The sequence below is a fragment of the Sciurus carolinensis genome, chromosome 16 (assembly GCF_902686445.1).
Source record: "Sciurus carolinensis chromosome 16, mSciCar1.2, whole genome shotgun sequence".
In the NCBI taxonomy this organism is placed as follows: domain Eukaryota; kingdom Metazoa; phylum Chordata; class Mammalia; order Rodentia; family Sciuridae; genus Sciurus; species Sciurus carolinensis.
The window spans coordinates 64072089-64094320 of NC_062228.1; the positions used below are offsets into that span (position 1 = coordinate 64072089).

General features: G+C 41.7%; 1 protein-coding gene across 1 annotated transcript in view; it reads right to left on the reverse strand.

The window, feature by feature from the left end:
- The window catches only part of LOC124967140 (leukocyte immunoglobulin-like receptor subfamily A member 6), a 140441-nt gene that overhangs the window by 21494 nt on the left and 96715 nt on the right, over positions 1-22232 (reverse strand).

Below are 22232 nucleotides of genomic sequence, written 5' to 3' on the forward strand. Positions count from 1 at the left end.
GGGGCAAGTGTTCCTCTCTCCTTATCAGCTTTGGTCTTGGGCAGGACCCATTGCCTGGGCTGGAGGACAAGGCTCGCATGTTTGTGTGCCTCCTTCCATGGCAGCCACATGTACCTCCCGTGCTTGGTTGGTTTGGGCAGACTTCCTGTCCCTTCTCCAGAGGATGTCACCTGGAATGGAATTTGAGTTGTATCCTGGTCAACTCAGGATCTGTGTCCTGCACCCCCTCGGGTAGAGTGCCTTTGCAATTCACCCTTTTCCAGCCAATGTGGCTCATCACCTGGGCCTGCAGGATGTCTGTGACTGTCTCCCAGGGGATTAAAACTTTCTCTCCAGGAGAAGGGTCTGCAGCAGAGCAGATGCCAGGCCACCTTAGTGGCAGCCAAGCAGGTAAGCCCCATAAATGTGGGTTCTCACCTTCTTACCTCCCTTGGTGTAGAAACCCTTCAGTGCTCATGGACAGGAGCATGGGCATGAATGAAGCTGCTCTGGGTCTGAGGCTCCAGGTGCTCCTGTCCCTTCAGGTGTCAGTTAACCTTGACTCCAAGGCATCTTCACAGGTTCAGCTGGCTTGTCCCAAGAGTGTTTGGCTGATGCTCATCCTGCTGTGCTGGTCCAGGAACATGTCACAGTGAGACCACTGCATCCACTGAGGTGCAGGGTTCCTCTGTGTTTCCTGCTAGCAGTGATGGTGGAGAGAATTAGAAGATAGAGTCCTGGTCTGTAGTTGTCAACTGTGAGGTAAGATCTGTACTTTTTGGAAAGACACCTGGAATAGCTTGATGTTCTCTCCTGGAGAGGAGAATTGGAAAGTAGCGCTGCCTCCAGAGCAACTGCAGGGTCAGTGGGATCTGAGAGGCCACATGATGAGAGGTGCTGGTCCCAGTGCTTCCCCAGGTCACTCAGGCATGTGGCATCTCATAAGTCAAGGTGGCTTGTGGCAGGAGGTCCACGACTAACACACAAACAACCAAACTTTACCCCCAAATGTTCATGTGCTCCATGTATGTGTAGAAAACCATTTGTATGTAGCTGCTGGTCTGTGAAATGCCTTGACCTAAAAACCCATGAGAACTTGTGGGCAGTGAACACTGTACTCTCCTGAGCTGGACAGAAGTGTTGCTGCCCATCCTGCCCATGACAATGTGTATCCTGGTTCCATGCCGGTGCTGTCTCAAGGGTCTATGATTGCCCTGTGTCCTAGAGACCTTCCCTTCTCCCATGATCCCCATGCATTGGTCTTCCTGTCTACACCATGCCTAGGAATTTATTGCCTCTGCTGGAGGACCCCATGCAGCAATGGAGGAGCAGGGTGCTCACACTGACTGGGAATGCAGCGGGCTGCTCACACAGCGTCACACAGAGGGGCCATCCTGGTGGATGGGTCAGGGCAGGTCAGTGGTATCAGTATCAATGTATCAATACCTCAACACAGGGGAGAAGATCAGAAGTGTTTTCAAAGGAAGGACTGAGTGTCTGTGTCTCATGAGCTCACCACCCTGTTTTATCTTTCTGACACACAAGAAAAGATATTTGAGACCACCACACTGAAAAAATCTAGGATGAGTGGGCAAAATTCAGGAAGACTTAAATAAATGAAGATGTATACCATGTCCATGGATGGAAGCAGTCACCATTGCTAAGATGCATGACAGGACCATCACAGTGTCCTCCAGAGGTCTGGACTCATCATATGTCAGTTACGACATGCCAAAGAGCCCTTAAACCACAACTAGAAAGGGAATCCTGAGGAGGAAGGCAGGCTGCATCTCCCAGGGCTGAACCTGGGAGGGAGCAGATTCTCCCTGCAACCCAAGGACAGTGAGTCCTGCTGACCCCTGACTTCCACCCAGTGACACCAGCCATCCCCTGCCCTCTAGAGCTGAATGACCACAAGCAAACCAAGCAGAGCATCGTGTGTGTCTGCACTCACCCAGTGTGTGGGGATCTGCTGCAGCAGCTGGGAGCAGCTCCCAGAGGGTCAGTGAACACAGTCCCTGCTCTTCACAAGGACCTGCATCCTGTGAGTCTTTTCTGGCCATGTGTGGACAACTGCTGTCCTGTACTGGGCACAGGAAGGCCTGATGGACGTGAAGCTCTTCCCCTGGGGCAGGTGGCTATGGTGGATGCCATGCTGGTCTGCCCTGTCCATGGAACCCTGTTCTGATCCCGGGCTCTCCTGCAAGGTCCCCTGCCTCCCAGCAGCCCCTGCTGGCTGAGGGCCTGGCTGTCCTCTCCCTGCTGCAGCGTGTCAGGTAGGTCCTGGCTGCAGCCTTGCCCTGGGCACCAGGCAGCTGGAAGTGCTGCTTCTCCCTGTTCCCTGGTGTTTGTGATCCTCCTGGTCAGTGCTGTAAGGTTCCCTGAATTTCACTGGATGTTGAATGACCAGGTTTATAGATTAATGTTGTTTAGACATTTCCCCCAATGATTATTGTTTGATATGATTCTTTTCTCCTTCTTTTTTTCCTTTCTCAAAGAGCGATTTGCTCTGTTTTGAAGATGCTAGCTTAATCATTGATTTTTTCCCCAACTTTCTCTTTTTCTTCCTGTAATTTGGTGCTTATCAACTGTACAGAGTGGCCAGTTTCATGTGGCATGTCAGGACATACATGTGACACCACTGGGTGATTTCACTGACCACACCTCCCCTCTTCCCTTGCCCATCTACTTCCTCCCCTGCCCTGAATTCCCTTATTCTTTTTTCTTTTCTTTCTTTTTTCTTTTTTCTGTGTGTGTGTATGTGGTAGCAAGGATTGAAACCAGGTTGCTTAACAAGTGAGCCACATCTCCAGCCCACTTTATTTTTTTATTTAGAGACAGGGTCTTGCTAAGTTGTTAGGGCCTCTGTAATTTATGGAGGCTGGCTTTGAACTTGTGATCCTCCTGCCTCAGCCTCCAGCACCTCTGGGGTTACAGGAGGGTGCACCTCCCTTCCTCTATTTTAACATCTCTTTTCTTGGTCATTTTCCCTCATTTTCCTTGTCGCTACCTAATTTGAGTGAGAACAGGCACTTACTTTTTTGAGCCTGGCTTTTATCACTTAATGTGATGCTCTTACAAGCTGCCCACTGTCCAGCAAGTGGCATGATTTCATCTTTATTTATGACACATGAACTCCACCATGTAGTCACACGGCATTATTGTGATGGACTGACAGATGTGGTTCCATAAGAATGTCATAGGCCAGACTCTAAGGGAAATGACTAAACAGACTCCATAAGCTTCTCCCATGGGAACACCCCATCTCTGTACCCATCATCAGTTACTTGGTGTGACATGTTTAATAATATAAAATGGCAACTCCTATGTAGTGAAGAATTGCTCTCTTTTGATTCCTATTGCTCCTAAACAATGTACCATGTGAACAGTGATGTGTGGATGTTAGTAACTATTCTTTAGTTTGTACCTAGGTAAGGGTCATTCTGACCCACTTCCCCCTCTGTCAATGATCTCATGATGTTAGTTTGTAATTTCGAATCATAGCAACAGACACTTATGATTGATGTGATTTTTGGTATAAGAACACCTACAACCCTGTGGTCGGGGCTGTTCTCCCAATAGCCATTTTTTGGGGCATTGTGTGACAGAGTCAACTGGCCAGCTTAATAAAGACTCTCAAATTTGGACCTCTCAGTGGTAATTGGTCTGTTCTTAAGTTGCGCCCCATAACATTTGGAAGCCCCAGCGAGATCCTCGCTGCCTGGTGGGTAACCACCGCTCACCACTGACCTGGGAACTCCTGCGGAGGGGAGAGGCCACAGCGGTGCTCCTAGGGAAGGCCCCTGAGAGACTTCCTCAGCCCCAGGCTGCATGGTCTGTGGAGCCCCGCCCCAGGACTGAACTAAATTCTCCGAGAGAGTCACCTGTTTCTGCACCCCTGGGGGACCAGTAAGTCTGTTTCTGGCGGATCCACATCTGGGGACTCTGAGGAAGGCTGGACGCAGCATTACTTCCTGAGTCTGGGGGTGGCAAGACGTTGCTCAGTCCCTCTGGGCAGGAATCTGGAGTGGCCACTTGTCCGTGTCTTTGGTGTTTTATCTGTTCTGTGTTTGTTTGTCCTTTTCTGTCTTTTTGTTGTCTCTAAGTGTAAGCATGGTCAGTCTCCCTCATGTCAGTCATGTGCTCCCCTCCAGTGCATGTTAACTCATTTCCAGGAATTCCAGAAGAGAGCCAGTGAGTACGGAACCTGCTGCAATGTCTTTTCTCTCTCTAAATTCTGTAGAGAGAATGACCAACTTTTGAGGTCAGATGGCCCCCTCAGGGGACCACCAAATTGTCTTTGGGCAGCCTGAACATTCTGATCAAATGTTTTATCATCAAATTTGGGTAAAAAAAATGGTTAAAAATGTTTCTAGCCATGTTCGCTGAAGCTTACATTAAAATGTAAACTACTGCCAATAGGAACTTCCAACTATTGGAGTTGGTCCACCAAAATGCCAGGCTAAAATTTTGATGGCTGCTGTCCAATAGACCAGGAAAACCAGTTTAGAACAAGACTCCAACCTGAGGGGCTCTCCCAAGGAGACCAATGGAAGCAGCTCCCTTGCTGTCTCTTTGGGAAACTCCTTCAGGGAGGGATAAGGCATAACCTTTGTCTATATTCTCTTAATTTCTTTTCATCTCTGATGAGAGGGATCACATCAGGATGGAAGCCAAAAAAACTTTTAAAATTCTTTTGTTTTTGAGTTCATAATTTCGATCTGGTGCACCTAAGTTAATTTTTTATCAGACCTATTTTATTCAAATATAAAGTTTTCTTAATGCTCTGTTTCATTCAGAGGCCAGTTTACAAGGGTTAACTCTCAATCTAATGGGTTTAAAAAATAAGCTATAAGGTCTTTGTCCTTCTGTTTATTTTATGTATATGTACACCGGTGTATTGTCATGTCTACATATATTTGGTACCAAAATTGACATATGAGCTCATAAGTTAAAATTTTTAAAAATGGATCCAAATGCTTTTGATTTACATGATTTAAAAGGTTTTTAAATTGGATAAACAAAAGTATGGCTTTCAAGATACTAACACAGTTTTGTTTCCAGGTGGTCAAGAAATAAATAAAATATTAATTTTATAAAATATCTAATATCCTTTGTTTCTAGGTTCTTCTTCAACAGGAAGATATGGCTCAACGATGTTCTGGTATCTTGGTTTTTAAAAAAATAACTAAATTAGATTTAACATATATGGGATTGATCATGGATGTGTTTGTTAGAGACATCTGATTGGTTTAAAAAAGTAAAATGCTAACTATACTCTTACCTCCTTAAATTCCACAAGGTAACATACTTAAAACATGTTTGGTGTTTTCATAAATTGGTAAATAAAAAAAGGGTTTAAATTTACATTATGTTATCACCACAAACAGGATTACTAAAAGTCTTAACAGGTATTATTCTATATAAAAGGTCCAAAAATTTCAACTGTATTTAAATAGAGTTCTATAAGTAACAAAGTATTTCATTGGATTAAAATGGAGTAATTTATCTGAATTCATAAATTTATAAGAGTTGTTTCAAAATATAAATTTTAAAAAAGGGGATCAACAGTTTAAAACATTGCAAGGTTTTAGATATAAAAATATATTTAATAAAAATGTTTCTAGATAAAAAAGTCTTTATGTGATAAAATAAGGCTGTAATACAGCTAAGTAAACAAGAAGAGTGTCTAAGTGATTAAAAAATGTTAATTAAGAGTAAATTTTAAAAGGTTTACGTGTATATATAAGTAACACAACAGTTAAAACTATTCAAGGTTTTTCCTAAGGTCAAATATTAATGTACTGATATAAATCAAATTTCAGTCTTTATGCTACAATGACCAATAATTCTGAAAACATTAATTTACTCTTAACATTTTATCTGTTAAGTTTTATTCTCTAGAACAGCTAGTCTTAAAAATTGGGGGTTTGTACAATTCTGGTTAAACAGCAACTGTTATTTTAGAGTATTGTACTACATTACAAAGTCTAAATTTTCTTTAAAAGTTAAACATGGTTAATATTAAAAACATCAATGCAATTATGATTCTGTTACTCCTTTTTATATATTAAATGTGTTCATATCTTCCAGGTGTACAAGTCTTTAAAAGGTTTAAAAAAACATTTTATCAAGCTGGTGTTCTCCAACCTAAAGCTGTAATGGTAATTTTTTTCTTTTTTTTTTATTGTAAACAAATGGGATACATGTTGTTTCTCTGTTTGTACATGGCATAAAGGCATACCATTTGTATAATCATAAATTTACATAGGGTAATGTTGTTTGATTCATTCTGTTATTTTTCCCTTCCCCCACCTCTCCCTGTAATGGTAATTTTAAACTTATCAGAATAAGAAATTTTATTGGGGATTTATTTATATCATTTAGTGTTCTGTAACTGGACCTGAACCTTATGTTACCTTCTGCACTGGGATAAAAATGTAAATGTATTTCTAAAAGATAATGAGAGCCTGATATGTATAAAAGTTAATATCATAAAACAGAAAAACATTTTGCCACTTTACTAAACAAAAGAAAAGTTAAAAGCTCTCTCAGCTTTCTTTGATTCATGTTTTAGGTGTCATACCATACTGTGTTAACTAACATATAGCCTTAGGAAACAATATATGTAAACATTATAAAATGATATTTAAAAAAAGTTAAAGATCAACTTTAGAACTAGACTGCTTTACCTAAGATTTATGAAGAGCCCTGCCTTACCTGAGATAAGGCTTTGCTTCCTACCTTACTACATGTTACAATGGCCCCAAAATAAGTCAGACTTCAGCTCATAAGTTATATTCTAAAGATTGATTTTTTGTTATAAAAATTACTGTAATCTCAAACATGGAATATAATATATAGCTCAGCCAAAGTTTAAGATAGCTATTACACAACTAAATATGTTTTTACTGTTGTTAATTCCATTTTGAATTTTCCTTTTGAAATAACTCTGTAACTGTTGACTGATGAATGTTTTACAGAGGTACTGCTTCAAGAACAATCTAAATTAATTTGAGATAATCAACGAAATAACTATAAAGTCATAGACATTAAAGTTAAAACCCAGTACTCTTACTGTATGACTGGTGAAACTGACTTGCTGGATGTTTAAGATTAAAACTTAAAAATTGAGATTAAAATAAAGGAGCCACAAAATCAGTATTTGGCTCTTACTCTCAGAGTCAGCCTGAACCCCTGGAACAAGAGAACTTCTCTAAGGAGCTTTTCAACTCTGGGCCACACAACCTTCTGATCAGGGAGATTGTTGAGACCATTAGAGGATGAAAAGCCAATCAGTGCACCTGCTGCAGAGGCGGGTCCTTGGGAAAGGGAGCCATCCCTAATGCTTCCAAAGGAAGCCACCTCCTCAAGGAGACCCTACCAGGTGAATGGCACTAAAGGAGCTAAGAAGCTGCTCTCAAGTTCCCCAAGAGTGACCCTGTGGGAACTCAGCTGACTCTTAACAGCAGATAGGAACAAGGTCAATTTGACCAACTTGATCTTAAACACCTAGCAAAACAGTTAAAACTAAAACACAGTCATTCCTGGACATTTTAAGTAAAACTAGAGGTAGCAAAAAATATTCTTAGACAAAAATGCCTGATAACTATCAGGAGAAACTGTTAGAGTTATAAGTTTTTAGTCAGTTTAAGGCCTACAGATCATCCTAACCTCTGGTACAGTAGACTTAATCCATGTTTGCTAGTATGATTTTCTAGCCCTGAGTAACACAAATAAAGGAATCTCTACTAAACAAAAAGATCATACCAAGAAAAAGATATTTTACAAAAATCAGATGACAGTAAGTAATTTAAGTAAATGTTGTGTTTACATTCCTGATAACTCTGACAGTGTTAAGATTTACAATTAAGGCCTTATCCTTTCCAGTCTTGTTAGACTTTGTTAGGCCTTTTTATGTAAACAATGTCTCAGCTCTTCCACCTCCTGGTAAGAGATTACTAATTTCTATCAACTTCATGATATTCATTGACATGTTCCAGAGGCTATTTATTTTGTACTCATTTTTTTTGTCTCTTTCAGAGAACAAGACTTTTACCCCTAGAAAGATCCAGTTTCTAAAAAGGAACTTTTTACTGCTTGCCCCACCCCACATCACCCTCTCTCAGCTCGAAGCAGCAAGATCGGTCATCGCCCTTTTTCCTTACAGCCGTAAAAAGTCCCTAAAATTTGAGGGGTGATAATAAAATGTTTAAAAGACAGTCAATATAGGTAGGTAAATTAGGTTAATCACAAAAATAAGGGCCAGTTTGGGTCCAGAAAGTTGGAGGCAAATGACCTCTGAGAGATTAAAATGTTAACGCTTTCAGAGCCCTTCCTCCACCCTTACCAAGAACCTGCTCCTGTTCTAACCTGTTAAGTCTCTCTAACAGGTTCAACTTATGAGAGAACCAGCCCCAAGAGACCACTGATTTCCAACTCCCATTTCAGTCAGAAAACTACATCTACATCAAATTGTTGCGGAAAGGACTACTGCCTGGCTGAAATGGAAGGGACCTTACTCACAACATGGACTCATCACATCTGAGTTAAGACAACAGAAAAATGGACAGCCCTCAGAGACCCCAACCACCATCTAAAGATAAGACTGAAAAAATGTTAAACATGTTTTTTCTCTTGCTTAGAAGATGTCAGGAATCAATGATTTGATTATGTACAAAAAAACCAGTGGGGAATGTGATGGGCTGACAGATCTGACTCCATGAGAATGTCATAGGCCAGACTCTAAGGGAGAAGACTAAACAGACTCCATGTTGCTCTGAGACTCCATGTTATGTAGGAAATAAGCTTCTCCCATGGGAACACCCCGCCTCTGTGCCCATCTCAGTTACTTGGTGTGACATGTTTAATAATATAAAATGGCAACTCCTATGTAGTAAAAATTGCTCTCTTGATTCCTATTGCTCCTAAACAATGTACCATGTGAACAGTGATGTGTGGATGTTAGCAACCACTCTTTAGTTTGTACCTAGGTAAGGGTCATTCTGACCCACTTCCCCCTCTGTCAATGATCTCATGATGTTAGTTTGTAATTTCGAATCATAGCAACAGACACTTATAATTGATGTGATTTGGATCCAAGATGGTGGCCTAGAGGGAGACTGCACCCCCAGTCGCTCCAGAACCCTGGAGTTAAGAAGGGGAGGCATTGAGAGACTCGGACTGAAATAGAGCCACGGGTGAGTCTGCCCACTGGGTAAAGCTCGGCCCGGGTGGCAGGCCCAGATAGAGGTGGCTTATTGGAGCCGGGCAGGGCAGCTAGAGTCATTCACAGGCAGCCCTGCGCACTCCGGCGGTGGGCCCCGCCCACACAGCCAGCTTCTCCAGGTTCTCGGAACGGAACTGGCCCGCTAGTGAGAGCCTTTCTGACCAGAACAAGCTCCGAGTCCCGGAGCCACTGCAGCGCAGCGTACTCCGGCAACGAACCAGCGGAGAGCCGCGATCAGCAAGCAGCCTCTGGGATTAGGGCAGGGCAGCCAGAGACCTCTCCAGGCGGCTCTGCCCACTCCGGCTGCAGGCTCTCTTCACAGGGCGATCCAAGATGGCGGCCTAGAGGGAGACTGCACCCCTAGTCGCTCCAGAACCCAGGAGTTAAGAAGGGGAGGCACTGAGAGACTCGGACTGAAATAGAGCCACAGGTGAGTCTGCCCACTGGGTAAAGCTCGGCCCGGGTGGCAGGCCCAGATAGAGGTGGCTTATTGGAGCCGGGCAGGGCAGCTAGAGTCTTCCCAAGGTAGCCTTCCACACTCCGGCAGTGGGCTCCTCCCACACGGCCAGCTGCACGGCGCAGGCCCACAGTGAGAGCATTTCCGCACAGAGCCAGTTCCAAACCATGGAACCAGTAGGGGGCTAGGGGCAGTTTTCTTCGGATGAGCTGCTTTATCAGATTCCTCCAAGACATCAGGCTACTGAAGGCTGGGAGGTGATACACTGGAAATCTACCGGGACACTATAAGCCAGTAGCGGAAAACTGCAATATCTCAGGGTTCCACTGACAACTGACCAATATGAGAAAACAAGGGAAGAAAATGTCCCAAACAAACCTAGATACTACATCAATAAAACCCAATGACAGCACAGCAGAAGAAATGTCAGAAAGGGAGTTCAGAATGTACGTAATTAAAACGATCAGGGAAGCTAATGAGGAGATGAAAGAGCAAATGCAGGCATTGAAGGAGGAGATGAAAGAGCAAATGCAGGCATTAAATGATCGCACCAATCAACAGTTAAAAGACCAAATACGGGAAGCAAGAGATCATTTCAATAAAGAGTTAGAGATACTGAAAAAAAAACAAACTGAAATACTTGAAATGAAGGAAACAATAAACCAAGTTAAAAACTCCATAGAAAGCATAACCAATAGGATAGAACACCTGGAAGACAGAACCTCAGACATTGAAGACAAATTATTTAATCTTGAAAGCAAAGTTGGCCAAACAGAAAAGATGGTAAGAAATCATGAACAGAATCTACAAGAATTATGGGATATCATGAAAAGGCCAAATTTAAGAATTATTGGGATTGAGGAAGGCTTAGAGAAACAAACCAAAGGAATGAACAATCTATTCAATGAAATAATAACAGAAAATTTCCCAAATCTGAAGAATGAAATGGAAAACCAAGTACAAGAGGCTTATAGAACTCCAAACATACAAAATTACAACAGACCCACACCAAGGCACATTATTATGAAAATACCTAACATACAAAATAAAGACAGAATTTTAAAGGCCGCGAGAGAAAAGAATCAAATTACATTCAGAGGGAAACCAATAAGAATATCAGCAGATTTTTCAATCCAGACCCTAAAAGCTAGAAGGGCCTGGAACAACATATACCAAGCCCTGAAAGAAAACGGATGCCAACCAAGAATCTTATACCCAGCAAAACTTACCTTCAAATTTGACGATGAAATAAGATCCTTCCATGATAAACAAAAGCTAAAGGAATTTACAAAAAGAAAGCCAGCATTACAGAACATTCTCAGCAAAATATTCCATGAGGAAGAGATGAAAAACAACGATGCAAATCAGCAACAGGAGGCGCTAGCCTAAAGGAATAGCCAAATAAAGGAGAAACCAAATCATGTCAAAAACAAATATGAGTCAATTGACTGGGAATACAAATCATATCACAATAATAACCCTGAATGTTAATGGCCTGAATTCATCAATCAAAAGACACAGACTGGCAGATTGGATTAAAAAGAAAAATCCAACAATATGCTGCCTGCAAGAGACTCACCTCATAGAAAGAGACACCCATAGACTAAAGGTGAAAGGATGGGGAAAAACATACCATGCACACGGACACAGCAAAAAAGCTGGAGTATCCATCCTCATCTCAGATAATGTGGACTTCAAACCAAAACTAACCAGAAGGGATAAAGAAGGACATTACATGCTGCTTAAGGGAAGCATAAATCAGCAAGACATTACAATCATAAATATCTATGCCCCGAACATTGGCTCATCCACGTACGTCAAACAAATCCTTCTCAATTACAGAATTCAAATAGACCACAACACAATAATACTAGGCGATTTTAACACACCTCTCTCACCACTGGATAGATCGTGCAAACAAAAATTGAATAAAGAAACTATAGATCTCAACAACACAATCAGCAATTTAGACTTAACGGACATATATAGAATATACCATCCAACAAAGAACGAATACACTTTCTTCTCAGCAGCACATGGATCCTCCTCTAAAATAGACCATATTTTATGCCACAAAGCTACTGTTAGCAAATACAAGAAGATAGAGATACTACCTTGTACTCTATCAGATCATAATGGATTGAAATTAGAAATAAATGACAGAATAAAAAACAGAAACTTCTCCAATACCTGGAGACTAAATAATACACTATTATATGATGAATGGATAACAGAAGACATCAGGAGGGAAATAAAAAAATTCTTAGAAGTAAACGAGAACAAAGACACATCAAAGACACATCATATCAAAATCTCTGGGACACTATGAAAGCAGTACTTAGAGGAAGATTTATTTCATGGGGTGCATTCAAAAAAAGAAGTAGAAATCAACAAATAAACGACTTAACATTACAGCTCAAAGCACTAGAAAAAGAAGAGCAGACCAATACCAAAAGTAGTAGAAGACAGGAAATAGTTAAAATCAGAGCCGAAATCAACGAAACAAAAGAAACAATTGGAAAAATTAACAAAATAAATAGTTGGTTTTTTGAAAAAATAAATAAAATTGATAAACCCTTAGCCACACTAACAAAGAGAAAGAGGGAGAAAACTCAAATTACTAAAATTCGGAATGAACAAGGAAACATCACAACAGACACGAGTGAAATACAAAACATAATTAGAAGCTATTTCGAAAATCTATACTCCAACAAAACAGAAAACCTCGAAGACATCAACAAATTTCTAGAGACATATGAACTACCTAAACTGAACGAGGAGGACATACACAACTTAAATAAACCAATTTCAAGCAATGAAATAGAAGAGGTCATCAAAAGCCTACCAACAAAGAAAAGTCCAGGACCAGATGGGTTCTCAGCCGAGTTCTACAAAACCTTTAAAGAAGAGCTCATTTCAATACTTCTCAAACTATTCCATGAAATAGAAGAGGAGGGAACCCTACCAAACTCGTTCTATGAAGCCAATATCACCCTGATACCTAAACCAGACAGAGACACATCGAGGAAAGAAAATTTCAGACCAATATCCTTAATGAACATCGATGCAAAAATTCTCAACAAAATTTTAGCAAATCGCATACAAATATATATTAAAAAGATAGTGCACCACGATCAAGTGGGTTTTATCCCAGGGATGCAAGTTTGGTTCAACATTCGGAAATCAATAAATGTCATTCACCATATCAACAGACTTAAAGTTAAGAATCACATGATTATTTCAATAGATGCAGAAAAAGCATTTGATAAAATACAGCATCCCTTCATGCTCAAAACACTAGAAAAAATTGGGGTAGTGGGAACATTCCTAAACATTATAAAGGCAATCTACGCTAAGCCCATGGCTAATATCATTCTAAATGGTGAAAAACTGAAAGCGTTCCCCCTAAAAACTGGAACAAGGCAGGGATGCCCTCTTTCACCGCTTCTATTCAACATCATCCTTGAGACTCTAGCCAGAGCAATCAGACAAACCAAAGAAATTAAAGGGATACGAATAGGAAAAGAAGAACTCAAACTATCCCTGTTCGCTGATGACATGATTATATATTTAGAGGAACCTGGAAATTCCACCAGAAAACTTTTAGAACTCATAAGTGAATTCAGTAAAGTAGCAGGTTACAAGATCAATGCTCATAAATCCAATGCATTTTTATACATAAGTGATGAATCTGCAGAAAGAGAAATTAGGAAAACTACCCCATTCACAATAGCATCGAAAAAAATAAAATACTTGGGAATCAATCTCACAAAAGAGGTGAAAGACCTCTACAATGAGAACTACAGAACACTAAAGAAAGAAATTCAAGAAAACCTTAGAAGATGGAAAGATCTCCCATGTTCCTGGATAGGCAGAATTAATATCGTCAAAATGGCTATACTACCTAAAGTGCTATACAGATTCAATGCAATTCCAATTAAAATCCCAATGATGTACCTTGCAGAAATAGAGCAAGCAATTATGAAATTCATCTGGAAGAATAAAAAACCTAGAATAGCTAAAGTAATCCTCAGTAGCAAGAGCGAAGCAGGGGGTATTGCAATACCAGATCTTCAACTCTACTACAAAGCAATAGTAACAAAAACGGCATGGTATTGGTACCAAAATAGACAGGTAGATCAATGGTACAGAATAGAGGACATGGACACAAACCCAAATAAATACAATTTTCTCATACTAGACAAAGGTTCCAACAATATGCAATGGAGAAAAGATAGCCTCTTCAACAAATGGTGCTGGGAAAACTGGAAAACCATATGCAATAGAATGAAATTAAACCCCTATCTCTCACCCTACACAAAACTCAACTCAAAATGGATCAAGGACCTCGGAATCAGACCAGAGACCCTGCATCTTATAGAAGAAAAAGTAGGTCCAAATCTTCAACTTGTTGGCTCAGGATCAGATTTCCTTAACAGGACTCCCATAGCACAAGAAATAAAAGCAAGAATCAACAACTGGGATAGATTCAAACTTAAAAGCTTTCTCTCAGCAAAGGAAACTATCAGAAATGTGAAGAGAGAGCCTACAGAGTGGGAGAATATCTTTGCCAACCATACCTCAGATAGAGCGCTAATTTCCAGAATCTATAAAGAACTCAAAAAACTCTACACCAAGAATACAAATAATCCAATCAACAAATGGGCTAAGGAAATGAACAGACACTTCACAGAAGAAGATGTACAAGTAATCAACAGATATATGAAAAAATGTTCAACATCCCTAGTAATAAGGGAAATGCAAATCAAAACTACCCTAAGATTTCATCTCACCCCAATTAGAATGGCGATTATCAAGAATACAAGCAACAATAGGTGTTGGCGAGGATGTGGTGAAAAAGGAACACTCATACATTGCTGGTGGGGTTGCAAATTAGTGCAGCCACTCTGGAAAGCAGTGTGGAGATTCCTCAGAAAGCTTGGAATGGAAACACCATTTGACCCAGCTATCCCACTCCTTGGCCTATACCCAAAGGACTTAAAATCAGCATACTACAGAGATACAGCCACATCAATGTTCATTGCTGCTCAATTCACCATAGCCAGATTGTGGAACCAACCTAGATGCCCTTCAGTTGATGAATGGATAAAGAAACTGTGGCATATTTATACAATGGAATATTACTCCGCAATGAAGAATGATAAAATTATGGCATTTGTAGGCAAATGGCCGAAATTGGAGAATATCATGCTAAGTGAGATAAGCCAATCTCAAAAAACTAAAGGACGAATGATCTCGCTGATAAGCGGATGAGGACATATAATGGGGGGTGGGAGGGGCTAGCATTAGGTTTAGGGTTAGGTTTAGAGTTAGGCTAAGGAGAGCGGCAAGAATGAAGGAAAGAAGGACTGTGTAGAGGGAAAAGAGGGGTGGGAGGGGTGGGAGGGGTGGGGGGAGGGGAAAAATAAAATAAACATCATTACCCTATGTAAATGTAAAAAAATAAAAAAATAAAAAATAAAAAAAATAAAAAAAAACAACAACAAAAAAAATAATTGATGTGATTTTTGGTATAAGAACACCTACAACCCTGTGGTCAGGACTGTTATCCCAATAGACATTTTTGGGGGGCATTGTGTGAGACAGTCAGCTGGCTGACTTAATGAAGACTCTCAAATTTGGACTTCTCAGTGGTGATCGGTCTGTTCTTAAGTTGCGCACCATAACATTATTTTGTTCCATTCATCTGTGGATTGACACCCTGGGTGTCGTGCACACCTGGTGTGCAAGTGTCTCTGATATGCCAAACTTAGTGTTTGGTAAGTGCTGAGGGGCAGGTCAGCTGGAGGGGCTGGGGATCCTGCATCTGAGTTCCACTTGGCTGAGTTAATTACACTCCATGGACAGAGCGTAAGCACCCAGGTATGTTCCTGGTTTGAGATTTCACTGGAAGCTCCCTTGGATCTATAGACACGTCAGTTCCTGGGCTTTGTCAGTTTGGGGCAGTTTTACCCCCACTCCCCCATATTGGTGACTTGCCTTGTGATTCTCTCCTCTTGCTCGTTGGTGTAGGGACTTCAGGTCAGTCCTTGTACAGAGGAGCAAAGTTCCTTTGAGTGAAGCAAACTCCTCAGGACAAAAGGCACTGTTTTTGAATGGCTTAGAGATGGTCTGCGACTCCTCTGTCCTTGAGGCCTGGAGACACTACCTTATTATATTAACCTTTGGTACTAGTGGACTCTGAGAGGCAAGCAGGTTATGTGATCTGCACGTGTGCAAAGCTAACTGCACTTGTAACCTAGGTAACTTGATATGACCCTGGAGTAGATAATACACTGGACTGGCTTTCCCACGGAGCCTCTTCTTGCTGTGTGCCATCTTGTGTGCTTGCCTCTTTCTGAGCTCTCCCCTTAACCCTTACGGCTGGACCCCAGTTATCCTTTATAGCTAGTGCTCTGAGCAGGGACTCTCTGGACGTGTTGTCAGGAGAAGGGGATAGCTTACTGCCTGGAGTAGGACTTGATGTGTGTCACTCATCAGTTGGTACAGATCCCGCTGGTAAGCTATGGGGACTTCCCTGTCTGATGCTCAACTTTCTCATCGGGCTGAACTTTCTTATTTGCTTCATAAGGCTAAACATACTGTAAGTAATGCTGATCTTGCTGTTTTGCGGTCTGAAATAGATTCCTGCTGTCCATTGTATCCAGAGAGTGGTTTCTTAAGATCCAAAGATTGGGAAGACATAGATAAAAAATTGCATGAGGAGCTGAGGACTCCTGTAACTGTGTTACATGCTTGGTATTTGTGTGGAGATGCTATCTCATAAATAGCCTTGACAGAGTCCCAAACTTCCCTGGTGGTCTCTAAGACTGAAGTTTCTTCTCAGCCCTGTCTTTGTGTTCCGCCTCATCCCCCTCCTCCTTTCCCTTCTCCCCCTCCTCCTTTGCCTCCTCCCACCTCCTCCTTTTCCTCCTCCCCCTCCTCCTTTTCCTCCTCCCCCTCCTCCTTTACCTCCTTCTCCTCCTCCCCCTCCTTTTCCTCCTCCAGTCCAGTCTCTTTTATCTGAATGTCTCAAGCTGGCAGAGGCAGGGGAGAAACTCAGACCTGGACTGTCTGCCCAAACAATGCTAATCAGTCAGAATGTGAACAATTGCCTTTTGCTGTGTTTAAAGAATTAAGAAGGACAGTGTAGGAAAGTGGAATTAATTGTAATTTCACTGTTAATGTGATAGAGGTGCTGGGAATGGGTTTATGCCTTGGTTCCTACTGATTGGAAAGCGTTGGTGAAGATGGGTACTTCTCCTGCCTCAAAATACAGTGTTTTAACAAGAATACTCTGATTTAGCCTGTGTTTAAGCTGAGGATAATGCTCAAGGAAATGTTAATACTGGTTATGATGACGTGTTTGGCATGGGACAACAACAAGCTCAGTTCCCCGCAGCCACCATTGTCCAGATTAGAACCGTAGTTTGTAAAGCATGGAGGAGCGTCCCAGACACTCCGGGTCCTTCCTAGTCCCTTGCTGTAATTCAACAAGCCTCGGGGGAGCCTTTCATTGATTTTCTTAACCATTGACTAAAGCTACTGAAAGACAAGTAGACAATTTGGAGGCTGCCAATATTCTGACCAAACACCTGGCTTATGAAAATGCCAACCAAGACTGTACGAGTAATGAAATCTGTGTACTGTAAAGTGGGTACTGCGCTTTCTGATTTAATAAGGGCATGCCAAAATGTTGGAACTGAAACCCAAAAAGCTGCTTTACTTGCTGCTCTAACCCCCTGATGAACTTGGTTACCATTGTAAAAACCTGGTCATCTTCAAAAGGACTGTAAGATTAAAAAAAAAAAAAAAGGCCCACAAAACGGCTCAATCAGAAATGTCCAATCTGTCATCAAGGATTTCACTGGGCTAATCAAAGCAGATCTAAAACAGACAAGTCGGGAAACCCAATCACGGGTCACCTCCTGACCCAGGGTCAAAGGAGGAGGAACCCTTTTCCTCTGTAGAGTCCTTCACAGATGTTTCCAGGTCAAACAGAAGCTCCTGACACAAACCCCCTTGGGCCACTAGAGGGCGCACAGGAATAGATTTGATTACTACCGAGGATGCTCAGCTGCGTCTCCCTGGGAAGTGTGTAAGATTGTACCCACATTCAAAGACCTCTACCTAAGGGTAGCTTTTGTTTAATTTTGCCCCACTCCCACAGTGCTAACGAAGGAAAATTCATAATTCCTGGAGCGATTGGTTCTGATTATGCTGGTGTAATATACATTCAAGTTAGGCCTTGTATGTCCTTAAATCTCCCCAAAGGACCTCATAGCTCAATTGACTGTAATTCCTTATATTACTGCCCAAGAACCCCTAAATGAAAGAGGGAATGCAGGAGTTGGTTCCACTTTTATTGGAGCTTGTTTACCTATTACTGAAAATACACCAAAATTAAGCCTTTGTTTAAACGAACACTCAATCACAGGCTAATTGAACACCAGTGACGATGTTACTGTTCTAACTATCGCAAAGTGACCTTGTACCTGGTCCTTACAAGGGCCACCCAGGTTTGGGGCACAGGAGGCCCCAGTGCACAGGTGTCCACAAGCTCTCTGTGCTTGTGTTGCTCCTCCCCTTCCACACACAGCAAGTTATCACTCACATTCAGCTGTACATTATGGCATTTCCCTGTGCTGTGTGGGGCAGTGACATCTTGCACAAGTTACAAACGTCTATGGAGTCGCCCTATTTGTAGGGGCCTCTGTGAAGTTGAGCACCTTGCCATTAATGTGGAAGGTCACCACTCCTGTCTGGTAGAATGGTGCCCATTGTCTGAGGAGAAGGTGGCAGCCCCAGAGGCCCCCATTCCAGAACAGGTACAATTGGGAAGCGTTGAACCTTCTACCAGCCCATGGAATACACCCATTTTATCATAAAGAGGGAATCAGGGAAATGGGAGCATTACAAGATTTAAGAGAAATCAGTGAGTGCATTCAACCTATGGGTCCATTTCCACGTGGATTGCCTAGCCCTGATTTCATCCCTCAAGATTTTTCCTTATATGTAACAGACCTCAAAGACTGTTTTTGTGCAATTCCTCTCTTTCCTGATGATCGGGAAAAGTTTGCCTTCACAGTTGCTGTTTTCAATCATCATGAGCCTGCTGATAGATGTCAGTGGAAAATTCTTCCTTCAGTTATGTTCAATAGCCACACATTATGTCAACATTTTTTGAATAAGGCTCTTCAGCCGTTCTGACAGTTATTCCCACATATTCTTTTTATCATTATATGCATGATATTTTGATTACTGGGCCAGTACTTACAAAAGGTACTTTAACTACATTATAACACACATTTACAATCTGGCCTCCATGTGGCCACAGAAAAAATTCAACAACAACTCTCTATTGACTATTTAGGACAGAAGATACTCTAATGTTTTTCCATTCCTAATATTCAAAATTGACTCTTCCTTCCAATTTTCCTTAGTTCATTTACAGCAATTTTTAGGACATTTAAATTGGGCTCTACCATATATGTCTTTAACTACTGATTCATTGTCACCATTTTTTCAGTTTTTGAAAAAGCAACATTGGGCTGGGATACAGCTCACTTGGTGGAGTGCTCGCCTTGCAAACGCAGGACCCTGTGTTCAATGTACAGCACTGCAAAAAAAGAAAAATAAAAAAAAAAGAAAGAAAAAGCACCATAATCCCACCAGTTTTTCCCAGTTACCTTCTGCACTGACTGCAGGAGTTAATGAGAAATTATCTACAATCCTTATAGACAGACGCCCAACACTCAATGTTCCTTTATCTCTAATTACATTTCAGGAAAGCCTTATGCCTTTGCTGCAGCTGTTGCCCTTCATAATCACAACTTGTATAAACAGAGTGGTTATATTCTCCTCACTCTTCAGGAAGAAATGTTCTCCCTTATGCTGAAAAGTATGCTCAATTGATCTCAGATGGTCAGAGTCGTATTTTACCTCTTATGGGAACGGACATTCATGTACTTTATCTTAGTTACGGGGAGACTTTACATTGACAGTATTTACAATTTCCTTCATATTATCAGGCTGTCTTCACTGGATTTTTGCTCCTATTGCTCCCCATGCACCTCTGGGTGAATGCTTTCTTGTTGTGTCTAGTCTCTCATGCTGCTTCTATAATCTCCTCCATTCCAGTTTCCAGCAAGATTACTGTTTATACTGATGGAGGAAAATGACGGGATGTGGTATCTATATTCACTGATGAGAAATGGACTGATTATTACACATTGTCTCAAGCTTCCCCTCAGCAGCAGAATTAGCTAGTATTATTTTGGCTCTTTGTATGTTTCCCACTGCCCGAAACATCATTGCAGATTCTCAGTGTTTAGCCAAACTGAGGCCTCCCATTTCCTCTGCAATTCTGTCACCTCACTTGGACTCTAATCTGCTATCCCTGTTGATCACTCTCCAATCTCTGTTTCAGGGTCCTACAGCTGCAGTATTTCCTGCTCACATAGGCAGCCACACGAAGATTCCTGGACCACTCACTGAAGGAAATGCTCATGCTGATACTGCTGTAAAATCGCTTTATCCTCTCTTTCCAGATGCTGTGGAATCCCATAATTTTTTTCATCAAAATGCTCGCTCCTTAATGAAGACCTTTCTATTTCCTCTCAACAGGCCCGTTTCATCATTAATATTGCTCTCGTTGCACACCCTTTCCTTCCCCTACTTGGGAAACTGTGAACCCTCAAGGTTTACACTCTAATGCTCTCGGGCAGATGAATGTGACTCACTTTCCTCCCTTCCACCCCTTTTCTTTTGGACATGGTACCATAGCTACATCCCCAGGTCTTATATGGGTCAGTGCACATCGTTTAGAGAAGGTCTCAGCCTGTATCTCTCACGTGCTCCTTTCCATTGCCACCATGGGAACACCTCATCTTTAAAAACTGGCAATGCCCCTGCCTATACTTCTAGTGTCTTTGCTCAGTTTAGTAATCAATGGAATATAATTCCAACTCATGGAATTCCTCACAATCCTACTGGACAGGCCTTAGTCAAATGTGCACATCGCACACTAAAAACATGTCTTTGAAAACAAAATCAAAACAGGGTTCCTGGCCTTGCTGATGTTAATAATGCTCTCAATATTGCCTTGTTCACAACAAGTGCTCTTAATGTACATTATGAAGATAATACACATCTCTTGTCCTCTGCCTTGTACAGGCACTTTACCCCTAAGGAACCACTACCAAAGATTCATGTAAAATACCAAGTTCCACCAGATCCAATATGGTGGGACCCCACAATTTGATTCCTTGGGGGAGGGGATATGCTGCTGTTCTTACTCGTACAGGTTCTGTCTGGATTCCTGCCAGATGTGTGAGACCTGTCATTCATCATGAATTGGCAATGGAGATTTCACAATCCAATTCCCAAATTCCTTTTGACCCTGGATGAAAAGGACCCTGATTCAAAGAAGGAAGCTCCAAGAGGAGCATGAGGCCCAAGACCCACTGTCTTCTAATCATCTAGTGACTTGGGGGGATAAAAAGGGTTTAACAACATCTGCTGTACAATTGCTAGTTCAGATGGGTTTAGAATGTATCCAAAAAACTTGGTTACAGCTCTGTTTGCCAAACTTACCCAAAATTCTCTAACTATGCTGGCTATTATTGTGTTATTTCTGTCATTGTATCCCTGTTGATGGTGCCTCCATACTTCTTGGAAATTAAATCTTCTGAAATTTGTATCATCAAGTTATTCTTGATAACAGGACTGCTATTGATTATTTGTTGTTGTTACAACATCTATGGGATAGCAAAATTTTAACAACATGTGTTGTTTCAATTTAAGTGAGAATGGGAACCCCATTCAAAGAGAATTGGACCATCTAAGACATTGTAGAAAAGGTACAACAAGATGATAGAGTTTGGGATTTATTAGGTTGGTTAATCTCATGGCTACCAAATTCTACCTGGGTCTAACAGCTTTTCATTGGAGGAGGTTTATTGATTGTGGCCTTAGCGTGCTGTGGTTGTTTTTGCCAATGGCTGCCTTGCTTTCTCCCTCCACCTTCCTTAAACGAAGACAAGTCATGTCTACTCAAAAGACCATACAAAACAAAACAGGGGAGTTGTAGGGATTTCAGGTCAGTAATGTAGAGAGGAGCAAAGTCCTTCCAGTCCAGCAAAGTCCTCAGGACAAAAGGCACTCTGTTTGAGTGGCTTAGAGTTGCTCCATGACCCCTCTGTCCTTGAGGCCTGGAGACATTACCTTATTATGATAACCTTTGGTACTAGTGGACTCTGAGAGGCAAGCAGGTTGTGTGATCTGCACGTGTGCAAAGCTAACTGCACCTGTAACCTAGGTAACTTGATATGACCCTGGAGTAGATAATACACTGGACTGGCTTTCCCACGGGAGCCTCTTCTTGCTGTGCGCCATCCTGTGAGCTTGTCCCTTTCTGAGCTCTGCCCTTAACCCTTATGGCTGGACCCCAGTTAAACTTTACTGGCTGGTGACTTAGAGACTAAACTGCTCAACGTGGCCCAGTCTGCTACCTGTTATGGTGACTCCCAGCAGGTCTCAGCTGCTCCTGGCCCTTCATGTCACCCC